This window comes from Cryptomeria japonica, chromosome 3, assembly GCF_030272615.1.
Source record: "Cryptomeria japonica chromosome 3, Sugi_1.0, whole genome shotgun sequence".
Classification (NCBI taxonomy): domain Eukaryota; kingdom Viridiplantae; phylum Streptophyta; class Pinopsida; order Cupressales; family Cupressaceae; genus Cryptomeria; species Cryptomeria japonica.
Window position 1 is genome coordinate 600784920 of NC_081407.1, and position 14050 is coordinate 600798969.

Below are 14050 nucleotides of genomic sequence, written 5' to 3' on the forward strand. Positions count from 1 at the left end.
AAATAATAGAGATTATGTTGGACCTATAATAGAGATCTGGACTTTGTTTCATCATACACAAGAATGGTTTCATCATACTTATATCCAAATACACCATCCATAGATAGGTACTCAGTACCACAATCTCATGGGTACCCTTTTAGCTGAATTTACCCTATATTTAGGTGAATCTACCCTTGTCCTTGATCTAGTATGTCATTCCACTAGTCAATAATTTTTCCATATTCTTGGGAGAATACACTATCCCTTAGGTGAATATGCCATATCCTTAAATGAATCCTCCTTGTCATCATCCTAAGTCCTCTTTTTGTTAAGTCTTATCCCTTCATCTTTAGGAAAATCCACCTATCCTTATGTGAATCTACTTTCTCTTAGGTGAATCTATTTCACACAAATCATTTATCTTATCCATCTTTCTTACGCAAATGGTGAATTTTTCCTATCCTTAGATGACTATACTCCCATTTAGGTGAATCTATCTAGTTTTAGTCTCCTTCCATTATTTTGTCCAAATTTGTATCCTCTAGTTTACATGAATCTACTTGTTCTTAGGAAAATCAACCCTATCATTCTAAGGAAAATTCACCTTGTCATCATCCTTAATCATCTACCTTTCAAGTGTATAGTCCATCCATCCTTGGGAGAATCTAACATATTATTGGGAAAATCCACTCCCTCTTAGGTGAATCCACCTTTTCCACCTTCTCATTAATCTATTATTTGTTCTAAGAAGGACACAAAAGTGGATAGAAAACAATAGAGGAGATAGTACTCAAACAAGTACTAAAGAATTGCATTAGTGACATGTCACAAATGTGAGTTATACATGTTCCAAATTGATTGATTCTCATGAAGGAACTAAGTTATCTACAATAAATAGCCACCCAAGAAACCCATTTGCTTTAGGCAAACTATCTTCTTAGTAGTAGCTTAATTCTTGAGACACTTGATTTAGATATGATCTTGTAAATGGTGTTAAAAAGAGTAATTAGTCACCAACCAACCACACTCTTCATTTGTATATTTAAGAATTAGTTTGGTCAAACCTTGATTGTAACAAGCATAACCAAATCCTCCATGATAAAGTTAACAACAAATATATTATTGCATAACCAAATCTTTGTGGTGGGTGTGTTCAACAAATATATTATTGTGTGAATTGCTTTTGTCCAAAATGTAGGAACTTGATCTACATATCCATGAAGGCATGATTAGGTCTCTATACAACACTGTTTTGTTGATGCATATATGTAGTGGTTAGCTGTTTTCTTTTAGTTGTGGATAAACCATTTTGAGTGAATTTCTCATTTACTTGAGCATTTTGAATTTAGAGAACAACTAGATGACCATTCAACAAGGGGTTTAAACTCTTTGAACTTCACAAATGCCTGAGCTTTTCTTGTCAAGCAATGTACCCACATCTTAAAGACATCAAATTATGGAAGATGATAGTCCCAAATCTGCAAATGACTATCACAACATAGTGAATAAGGGAAATCCATAGATACATTAATGAGTAGCCCTAGATCAATACAAAGGGAAATACAGTCATGTTTATCTCAATGCAACGTTTTCCAGCATCCTCCCTGCGTGTGCCAAAATAGGAGCTTTCGAACAAGGTATGGACATCCATCAAAGCATAATCGAGAGAGCATTGGAATACAGGTCAGACGTAGGGCCCCCACTAATAAGAGAACCCATAGTGGGTATGGGAGGAAGTCGGGTCTTATGTGGTTCAATGCAATCCCCATTCCGTTCGTTCGAGTTACTTCATTAATGTCTTCCAAATTCTCGGAGCGGTTTTTTTTATCCAATAACAAAAATCGCAAAATAGGGTAGCATACACATGGCATGTGAACTGTATGACGGAATACCTCAAAGAGATGTCATTTCATGGAATTTTAAGATCGCAGGAATGCACAAAATGGATTAATTCAAAAAAAACCTTACCTTGCTTGTGTAGAGATTGCTCCGGTGGGGGGGGGGGGGGCAGGGAGGCAAGACGGTCACCGCTTGTACTTTCAAAATGAAAATGCATTGTGTTTTTTTTTAATAAAATGCCCGAGGTCGTCGGAATTCCGACGAACATGGGCATAGGTCATCGAAATTCCGATGAACACATGCATTTAAAAAAAAAAAATCAAATTTTCACACAATTCTCCTTGTCCGTCGGAAACCTCCGTCGGAATTTAACCCCAAATGTATTAGTGAAAGCTAGCTGCCCGTCCGACTCCACCTGCAAGGCATCCCAATCTAATATATGAGACTCATCATAGATATACTTCCTCAAAATTGATACATGAAACACATCGTGGATGCGTGATAGGATAGGTGGCAATGCTAAATGGTAGGCAACTGGTCCTATCCTCTCAAGGATCTCAAATGGTCCTACAAAGTGAGGTACAAGCTTAGAACCCTTTCTGTAACGGATTGGACTCTTATGCGGTCGCACTCTCAAGAAAACTCTATCTCCAACCAAGTAGCTACGATCTATCCTCTTCGCATCTGCATATTTCTTCTGTCTATCCTGAGCCTCTCTAAGACGCTGCCTAATCAAATCCACCTACTGTTCCATATCCCGAACTATCTCTGGACCAATAGCAACTCTGTCCTCTATGCGGTCCCAACTCAACGGTGTCCTGCAAGGCCTGCCGTATAATGCCTGATAGGGTGGCATCCCTAAAGAAGTGTGATGCCCATTGTTATAGGCAAACTCCACTAAGGGAAGGTACTCTTCCCATCTGGTCTGATGATCCATGACTTACATGTGAAGCATATCCTCTAACACCTGATTAACCCTCTCTGTCTGACCATCCATTTCCAGATGATAGGCTGTACTAAAGTTGAGCTTAGTGCCCATAGCTGCCTGTAATGCCTTCCAAAAGGAAGATGTGAAAAGGGAATCCTTGTCAAAAATAATCTTGCGTGGAACGCCATGAAGTCTGACAATGTCTCGCAAGAACACCTGTGCTACTACTAGTGCTGTGAAGGTAGTTTGTACTGGTGAAAAGTGGGCCACTTTGGTCAACTTGTCAACTGTCACCAAGATGGCATCATGGCGACGAGATGACATAGGAAGACCAATGATGAAATCCATGGATATAGTATCCCACTTCCACTCTGGTATAACATGAGACTGGAGAAACCCACCTGGATGGTGGTGCTTCGCCTTGACTCTCTGACACTCGAGGCATCGGGCTACTAACTCAGTAATGAGCTGCCGCATTCCTGGCCAATGATATAACTGTCTCAAGTCAGCATGCATCTTCTTGATTCCGGGATACGCTGCATAAGGAGCTCTATGAGCCTCCGTGACAATGAACTCTCACAATCCCCCAGAAGAAGGCACATAGATGCGCCCTCTATGGCATAATAGTCCATCGGACTCCAAAGAATAATCCACATATTTCCCCTCTAGAGTATCCTGAGATCGTATCACCTGACAAACCTCCATATACCATCCATCCTCTGGTAACTGCTGTAGTATATGATCCCTCAATTCCGTGCCCATAGATATGGTGTATACCTCGTGACGTCTCCTACTCAAAGCATCTGCAACTACGTTTTCTTTCCCTTTGATGTAGTGAATGTCAAAATCATACTCACACAAGAACTCCATCCATCTCCTCTGTTGTGCATTAAGGTTCAGCTAAGTGAAAATGTACTGAAGACTCTGATGGTCTGAATGAAGCTTGAAGTGATGACCCAACAAGAAATGTCTCCACCTCACAAGTGCATGCACTACTGCTGCAAGCTCAAGGTCATGAGTAGGATAATTAAGTTCATGAGTCTTAAGTTTCCTAGACTCAAAAGCTATAGCCCTACCATCCTGCATAAGAACTGCTCCTAACCCTCGAGGGAAGCATCTGTGCAAACCATGAAGTCAGCTAAGGGATCTAGTACTACAAGGATAGGTGCGCTAGTAAGTGCCTTTTTGAGTTCCTGAAAGGCCCTCTTGCACTTCTCTGTCCAATCAAATTTCTTCCCTTTATGCTAAAGAGAAGTAATAGGATGAGCGACTTTGGAGAATCCCTCAACAAAGCGTCGGTAATAACCTGCTAAGCCCATGAAGCTCCAGACCTCTGTCACAGTGGTTGGCGCTGGCCAATCCATAATGGCTCTGATCTTTGATGGGTCTACTGAGATCCCATCACCGGAAATAATGTTCCCAAGGTACTTGACCTCTGATCGAAAGAAAGCACACTTTGACAAACTGCCAAACAATGGATTGTCCCGCAAACACTGCAATACCTGTCTCAGGTGCTCCTCATGCTCCTTCTCATTCAGAGAATATATCAGTATATCATCGAGGAACACAATCACAAAGCGGTCCAAAAATGTGTGGAATACCCCATTCATGAGGCTCATGAAAACAGCTGGAGCATTCGTAAGACCGAATGGGACCACGGTGAACTCATAGTGGCCATATCTAGTGTGAAATGCGGTCTTGTGGATATCCCTTTCCACTATTCTCAGCTGATGGTATCCTGACTTCATATCAATTTTGGAAAAGATTTTGGCCCCCTGAAGTTGGTCAAATAAATCATCGATTTTGGGTAATGGACATCGATTCTTGATAGTTACTTTGTTTAACTGACGATAATCCATGCATAATCGGAGAGATCTGTCTTTCTTCTTTACGAAGATGATTGGTGCACCCCATGGGGACATGCTAGGATGAATGTGCCCCTTCTCAAGGAGTTCCTCAAGCTGCATCTTGAGCTCATTAAGCTCATTTGTGGTCATCCTATAAGGTGCTCTGGAAACTGGCTTAGCTTCTGGTACAAGGTCTATATGAAAGTCAATCTCTCTACGGGGCAACATACCAGGTAACTCTGAAGGAAACACATCTGAATATCCCTTAAGGATAGGATGGTCGTCAAGCAATGTTTCCTTTTCATCCTCTTCTCCTCGATCACTGATAGTGATGGAAAAAAGCTGAGATCCCTTTTACATGCTCCACTTAAGCTGCATTGCGGAGATCATACGAAGGGACACGGGTCTCTGAATCCCTGTGATAACTATGGGCGAACCATGATCATCCTCACACTCGATCTTTTTCAGGTGGAAATCTATCTTGGCTCTGTGGGCATAAAGCCAATCCATGCCAAGTACGATACCATAAGATCCAAGTGGTATCACTCTAAGGTCTACTAAAGTGGTGGTCTTGCCAATCTGCAGCTGACATGCCCTAACCTTTAATTCCATTGACACTCTAGCCCCTGAAGCTAACTCCACTTCCCAACTAACACCTTGTCTGGTTGCCACTAGCCCGCAACGCTCCACAACCAATGGAGAAATAAAGGAGTCAGTAGCTCCTAAATCAAATAATATAGATACATTGTTACCTTTGATCATACATGCAGCCTCAATGACCGTGGCCTGATGCTCAGCCTGGCGGTTGTCAACCACTGCAAATACTTTATGGGACCTGCCCATATCACCAACTGTAGGCTCTAAAGAGGCCATCCTTTGATTCCCTACCATATGACCCTAAGGACAATCCCTCGCCATATGCCCCATGGCTCCACATGTAAAGCAAGCACCGCGTGCCTGAAACTGGGCGCCTTGAGGCCTAGAGAAAGCTTGTCCCCCTGTCCTGCTAGATCCACTATACCCACCCCTGGAGGACTGCCGAGTCCTCGCCGGAGGTGTGTAAGGCACTTGAGTCTGCTGATCTCACCTCTGACCTTGAGAATGCCACTGCTTGGGCTTTGCGCCCTGCTGATATTGCGGAGGCTTCTGCCTCTAGTTCTGTTGTGACTGTTGCGGAGGAGGGGGTTTGGAGAACCCCTATGAGTTTCTGTTATTTCCCTTCCAATGGGGTTTCTGAAATCTGTATGTCTAGGGTGTAGGGTTTTGGTTCTAAAACCGATCCCTAATATCCTGTGGTTTGACCTGAATCTCCTCTGCTATCAGTGCCTTCTCCATGGCAACCCGAGGCTCCCTAGAGCGGACATCCTCATTGGTCCTGCTATGCTGACATTCAACCCTCTGATGAAATGGTTAATGAGAAGTTTCTTATCCTTTAGATAGTCCACGTATGGCAAGAGCTCAAAGAATTTTCTCTCATACTGGGTCACTGAGAGACCCTTCTGCTGGAGGTCATGGAACTTGTCTATCCTACACTATCTGTAATGCTCTGGCAAGTACCTCTCCCTGAACCTCTCTGTGAAAATCTCCCATGTGAGAGTATCATCAACCAAACCACACTTGTATTCCTCCTGTCTCCACCATGTGGAGGCCGTCCCTCTCAGCAAATGGACTACTACACGTGCTTTTAGATTGCTCTTGTAAGAGCACAATGAAAAGCACCTCTCAAGGCTCAAAAGCCAAGCCTTAGCTTCTACCCCATCGGTAGATCCCCCAAAAGATGGTGGCTGGAGGCGCATAACCCCCCTGATAAGATCCCTTGGATCCCAATGAGCTCTCTCATAAAACACTGGCTCTGCCACTGGAGGTGGTCCTGGTAGGTGCACAAACTCTGGCTCATTCCCACCTTGACTCTCTACGGGAATAGGAGGTGGACTCCTGCTCCATTCCCTATCAGCCGATCTATGACTCCCTGAGTTCTAATTTTCAACATGATGATCCTCTATTGGAAACCTATTCTGGACTACACCAATTAGGTTTTGGATTGCTTCTAAGAGGTTTCAGTTTGGGTCAATAGGTTGTTCAGGAGGAGCCTCTGGGTTCACTTTCAGAACTATTTCCTCCCTATCTACCTCTTTGCGTGCTATGCGTACATGCCTAGGACCCCTTCCACGCTTGCGAGCTTGTCGCGTAGTCAGAGGCATCCTAAGAGAAAAATAAAATAAAATAACTAATTTCTTTGGAAAAATATTTAATTAATTAAATTTAAATATCCTAGAAAAGCAATATAATAAAATTAATTAAATAATTAAAGCAAAACATAATGGAGAAAGGTTCCTAGTGTTGGAAACCTTGCTCTGATACCAAAATGTCATGCCCAAAAGTTTGGGCAAGAACGGGATTAATTTTTTTTTTGTAAAACACCAACTTAATAATATTAAAATTCAGAACTTGGATACTCTAAGTATCTCTTTTGCAGTTTCCAACCTATTGACCATATCATCCATTATTGGCTCTGCACCCTGGCATTGAAACACCACTTGCAAGTATCTATCCATTATTTCCATAGTAAATTCTGCAGTGTCTGCAAAATGATCACCAATGTATGAATCCCATCTACTGAGCATGGTCTCTTGATGTAGTACTCCTTCCTACTTAAGGCCATAACCATACCTACCCAATAACTTAATTATGAGTTGTTCATATTGATCAAGTGTCTTATGAAGTGGAGGCTCTTCTTTAAGCACTTTATCATGACACTGCCCCACGATCTCTATTTTTAAATCTGTGATATCTATATAAGACTACAAGTTATCAAAACTTTCCCCTCCTTAAAAATATTCTTTTGTGATGACCTCTTCTCCCAATTTTTGAATTTTCTTGAGAATGTTTTGTAATTGGGAGAGGTGAGAGATTTGTTGTTCCCACTACTTGGAAGATGAAACAAGAGCCTTTTCATTATCATAAGCTTCTATGGCCACTTGTAATGTGCCTCATAAGAATATTTTGACTTTATCTAGATGATTGCTTACCCAAGTCTTAACTGTTGTGGCCACCTTTCTCATCTCATACAATGCTTTTATGTCACCCTGAGGAAACAATGAAGTAGATTGTAATACATCATCGGTTCTGGAATCAAGAGGCTTGGCTATTTCTCTCATTGACTATTGTACTGCCTCAATTGTGCCTGAACCTCTACCTTAGTCTTGTATTCCTTCTCCATCCTTGACTGGATAGTAGATGTTGCAACAATTAAGGTAGCCATCTCTCCCCATTTGGTATGTTTTCCCAAATGCATCATAGACACTTGATATCTGGGGGTAGCTTGGAAGGGTCCTTCGACATCCTGCATTGGTGATTCTATATCCATGATTACTTCTCCGGAGTCTGTTCTTGAAAGATGATGAATAGTTTTTCTTTATTTGTTCTCCTTGGAGACTCCGTAATCGCATCTTGTAATGCTATTCTAGGGAGGATGACCTTCCATTTATTTTTAAAAGTAAAACTTAACCATTGTGGGATAGTGTCGTCATGCTCCTCTCCTTGTACTGTTACTTCCGTAGTGACTTTATAAGCCTTTAAATTTTGTTCTCCCTCTTCTTGCTGTTGATCTTTTTCTTGCTTCTCCTCCTGTTGGTGCTTTTGCTGATCTTGTTGATCTTGAGGAGTTGGTGGCCTTTGCTGAAATTGACCAACTTGTTGGGCGAGACTAGTTTGAAGAGATTGATCAAGCTATTGCCGTATTTCTTCTAACTTTTCAGAAACCTCTTCTTCAAATTGCCTTTGTGTTTCATCTTTATTCCTTTGGTCATTTCCTCCCAACTGTTGAAGTAACATCTCCCGATCTTAAGGAGTGAGAACCATCCTTTCATCTTGTTCATCATATTCATCATCAAGCTCCTCCTCTCCTATAGCCTGTACATGAATCTCCATAGGTTGCACTTGTACGGTTGGTCCTTTTGTAGCCTCCGATTGCTTCTCTATTTCTGTGGAAAGCTCCTCCCATGGCTATATTTGTTTCTTTTCCACTTTCCTTTTCTTTGCTACAACTGCAATAGGCTTATCATCTTCATCTGAATCTATTTTAATATTATGGATGATAACCATTTCTTGCATTGGCAATGGAGTGGATGTAGCTTGCTGTGTAGAAGAAGCAGGAGGAGGTTGCACTTCAGCTTTCTTCATTTGAGTGGTAGGAGGTGACGGTGTTTTAGTTGTCTTAGCTTGAGAGACACCTTCACTTGGAACAAAACCAATTGTAGGAAGGATGGGAGTGATAGAATCCCACGTGATAACTTCTAACCTTGTAGTAATTCCATGTTCTGCAACAGTTTTAAAAAATTGGGACTCTTTTATCTTAGCATCCAATTGTCTCTTGAGCTCTCGATTGTCAATTGGTGGTGCTGCTTCTTCTGGATCAATGTAAGTGTTCTTTCTTGAAGCTGACCTCATTCTCCTTACATATTCCTTGTGCACTTTGGTCTGAGGGTTATCAATTGCTTTTGCCTTCTTCTTCTCCTTAGCAACACTAGGACAAATTTTTAAACTTAACCATTGCCTCGTCCTTTCCAAACCTTTTGCTATAAAAATTTCAATATTCAAGTCTTCTTGGTTGGACCACCTGATGGGACTGAGGGGTCTTTGATCAAATTCCTTTTTTCTTTGAATATAGGGTCAAGTAGTTCACCATTGTCTCTTAGCTCCTTAGGGATATTTTTTTCAATTTCAAAATTCCTGATTTGGGGCATTGACAACCTATAATATCCCTTCTCTCTTACTTCAAAACTATCTTGGAGGTTGGCCCAAAAATCCTCCAATGTGGGCTTCTATCCTTCATATGATTTTTGCATCATTCGCTTAAGTTTTCCATAGTGATCATACCATTTGCGAGCATAATCAAACTCCTTTAAACTCAAATCTTGCAGTTCTTGCACTGCTACCCTTACTGCTTGAATGTTTGGACATGTTTAATGCTCAAGAGAAACATGCAAGGTGATCCCGGTCTTATGCTTAAGTTTTAATAATGTCTTTAGACCCACCAACCACCTATAATACCCCAAAATAATTATTCTTTTGCCGCAATATCTAGGTAGGGGGAATGGGTTACCTATGAACCCGCTAACCTGAATGTAAGTAGATCGTTGGTTTTGCAAGAACCAACACTCCCACATTTTAATCATTTGCATGGCTTCAATGGTTAGCCTATATCCTACATCTCCTGTTAATTTTGTTATTACAACATAAACAAATGCATCGTTTATCCTCTTGAAATGTAGTTTAGCTTGAGAGAGAGGTAGCTGAGTATAATACTTCCATACCCTTTTTTGTCTTGACCCTTCTCCTAGCTTTCCCTGAGCCTTTAACCCCATAAATATACTAGCTTGGGTGACCACCCATTCTACATAACAAGTCATGAAGAACTTCTTTGTCTGTTGGATTGTAATCATCTGATTGTGGATATTATCAAAAATGATCTGAGGCCAGTCAAAATAATATTTTCCAATCAAAACTATGGTCATATAGTGAAACATCCATGTATACGGGGCTTCTAATTCTTTGACTTGCAATTGAGATCCTTCTATATGGGGATTCTAATGCTTCGGATTGCATTTGAGATTCAATGTCCTCCAACTCTATGTAGCCAGTCTCCGTATCACTTACCCATTACACTTCATCTTCCATCTTGGAAGCTAGAGTCTGTCCTTGATATTGATATTTCATTGTTACTGACTTCTTGTCCAACTTTACCTCTTCTTTTGTCTTCTTCATGCTTGGGGATGGGTCCATCAGTCTCCTTTATCCTGCAAGAAGAAATCCATAATTAGCTATCATATCATATTATAAATCATCACATACTCTGTAACTCTGAGGTTTCAGGGTTACGAGGCATGAAAACCCTCCAAAGTAGCTAATTTCTGGACTCTGGAGTTCCAGGGTCCCGAGTTAATAAAATCTAGAAAACAACTATCTCCAGAAGTTCGGGGTTCTGAGTTTGGTAATAGACCTCAAAAGGGTGATTTCAAAACTTTGGGGTTCTGAGGATTCGAGGTGGGTGAAAACACTATAAGGATCAACTTTGAAACTCCAGGGTTTCCGGCGTTCCGAGGTGGATAAAACACAAACTCCATGATTTCGAGGTTCTTGAATCTCGAAATGGGATAAATTTTTCAAGGACAAATCTTCAGAACTCCGAGGTTCCGGAGTTCTGGGGTGGGAAAGACGAAAATTTTAAATTGAGCTCAAGGGTTCGAGATTCCGGTGTTCCGAAATCCCGAAATGGGTAAAACCTTTTAAACAGTCACTTTAGAGCTTCAGGGTTCTGAGATCCTGATGTGCGGTGACCAGGGTTTCGTGAGGTGAAAAAAATGAAAAAGGCCTAAAATTATTGAAAATGCACAAATCTAATCTAACCATATCTATAAAAGAACAAAAAAAATGATAAATGCAAGAAACACAATAAAGGAAATCAACTTGGAAAGGTGGGGAGATAGAAAACATGAATGAGTGAGGAGGCGAAATGCGTAGGAGGAAGAACTCAAATTTTGTAGAAGTGCATTGCACAAATGAATGAAAATCATTCATTTCAGCCTATTTTGTTGGCATTTGCAGTTTGTTGGCATTTTGCATAGAGATTGCATTAATGATATGTTGTCATTGATGTCAATTGAATCGGTAATGGTATTCATGTTATTGCTGATATTGTTGTTTTTGATATTGGCTAGTAACCGGTAAGAAGAGCTTTGTGGAAGATGTTGTAAACCGGTATGTAAAGTTTGTGAGTTGAACCGGTAAACCGGTGTAAAGGGTTAAACCTTTCTATGCAATGTAACCGGTAAACCCTATCAGTTTTTAAACCCTAACCGATCAAGTTTGTTGGTTTATTATCTGATAAGCGGTAATGATGGAGACACGTGTGATCATTGTATGAGGATATGTTCAAATTGTTTTGGCACGTTTGGTTATTGTCTAGGGAAGGAGAAAAGTGGATTGCATGTAATGCACAACGCGTGATGAGTTACAAAGTCCGATGAAGTGGTGATCATGGAGCAGTTGGAATTTTCTTGAAGAATGTGAAGAGATTGTCATGATTTCTAACGACCAAGATTGTACCTACTTGTTTGTAATCTCGATGATGAGAATTAGGTTTTTGTTGTGTTATTGACCTAATTGATTTGTATTTAAGGTCGATGAAGTTGTTTGTAAAGGTTGTTGGCAAGATTGATAGAAACCTGTTGAGTGTGTAGTTGCCTAACTAATGAATGGATCTGCACTTTGAGTGAAGGCATATTGAAGCTTAAAAGGATCTGATCAAGCAAATGTAGTGCTATTAAAACAGATCAAGAAAACTTGTTGTTTTCTGAAGTGAAATCTCTTAACTGGGTAAGCTCTAACAAGCTTGGTTACTCATTAAATCCTCTAACAAGGTGGTCCATTAGCTTGGATTCTTAAATCCTCTAGCGAGGTTACTCCTAACAGGGTATTGTGATTTTCATCAATGCATATTTGTAAATCCCTTAACCGGGTGATTCCTAGTCAGAATTAGTTCTTAATAGGACTTATTGTAAAGCTTTAACAGGCTTGGCTCCTAACAGGGAAAAATTTAGAAGAGTTTAGATAGCTATCCTTGTGAGTCTCATCTCACCGTGGTTTTTACCTATTTGGGTTTTCCATGTATAAACATTGTGTCAAGTGGTGAATGTTTTTGTGGTTATGATCTTATTTGTTGATTTGATTAACTTTTGATAAGGCATGATAACTAGAAGCATTGAGAGATGAATATGTTGAGTTATGATTAAGCATTTTTGATGTTTACAAGATTGAAGTTGTTTACTATTAAGTTGTCATAACAGTTAAACTAGTTAATGTCAAGTATTCTTATGAATATTAATCTTGACTGAGTATGTTTACTTTGTGTGATTGAGTTTGAGTTTGGGAACTTTGTATCAGTTTTTCAATATACTGATTCACCCCCCCTCTCAGTATTATACTGGATACTTATTCTTTCATCATACCATCAATTGGTATTAGAGCATCTCAGGTCCTCTTTAATCTAAAAGCCTAACAACTTGAGGAAAAGATCTTGTAGATCATGATAAAGAAAGAAGGTCCGAAGTTCAACAAAGATAACTATAGAATAGGGAGTGACAGAATGAAGATTTACATTAAGAGTCTTGGTAGTTAGTATTGGGATCATATAGTAACTAAGTATATTACACCTACTGGAATCATGACTGATGATCAGAAGAAAGAACAACAAGAAAATCACCAAGCATTAGAGGCTATTATCAGTTCCCTATCTGATGCTAAATATGTAGATGTTCGTGGTCTTGAAACTGCACATGAAGTGTGGCAAAAAATTGAAGAGATTTATAGCGATGATGAACATGTTAAAATTGCCAAAGAGGAGAGTTTAAGAGGAAAGTTAGATGACATGAGAATGTCCGAAGGTGAGAATATCCAATAGTATGGTCAAAGGATTAAAGAGATAGTTGGTGAGATAAAGAGTGCAGGAGGGAAAGTGGAAGATTCCACTGTAATCATTAAGGTACTGAGAACCCTGCTACCGATCTATGCTATCCGAGTTGCAGCTATTTAGGAGATGAAATCCATTGACAAAACAAAGGTAACTCTTGACTCTATTATTGGCAAACTTACTACTTTTGAACTAAATGGCTATGATGGTAGTGTAGAGAAATCAGAATATGCATTCAGAGCTTCTATCTCTAACCCATTTGTGAGAAGAAGTAGAGATATCGACCATATCTATGAATCTAGATCCAGCAGAGATGCTGATGATAAAGACAACTTAGTGGAACTTGAAGCATTGTTGGCAAAATGACTACCTAGAGGCACTGGTAAATATAGAGGTAAGCTACCTTTAAAATGTTTTGCATGCAACAAGATTGGTCATATAGCAGCTAATTGCCCTAATGGTGAAAATGAATACAAGAAAGACAAATTCAAGAAGTATAAGGGTGAAGGGAAGAGAGATTGTCTTGTAGCTATTGACAATGGTATTACTGATGAAGAATCTGATGATGATGCTAGTGAAGATATTGTGTTTGTAGCTATTAAGGAAGAAATATCAGATCAGAAGGCACTAGTATCTAGAATGGATAACTCTGATGATTGAATCATTGATAGTAGTTGTTCACATCACATGACCGGTGATCGGAGCAAATTTCTTTCCCTGAAGGAATTTGATGGTGGTGTTGTCATATTTGGCAATGATCACCTTGTATGGTTAGAGATAAGGGAGTTATTTCTCTTAATGGGAAGAGCAGTGCTGTCGATGTCTATTGGGTTGAAGGCCTAAAGCACAATGTTTTAAGTGTGGCACAACTTAATGACAAAGGATACCCACTAGAGTTTAGAAATGGTATGTGCAAAATATTTGACAAAAAAGGTGAACCGATTGCAACCAGGAAACATACCAGAGGTAATCTATTTCATCTTA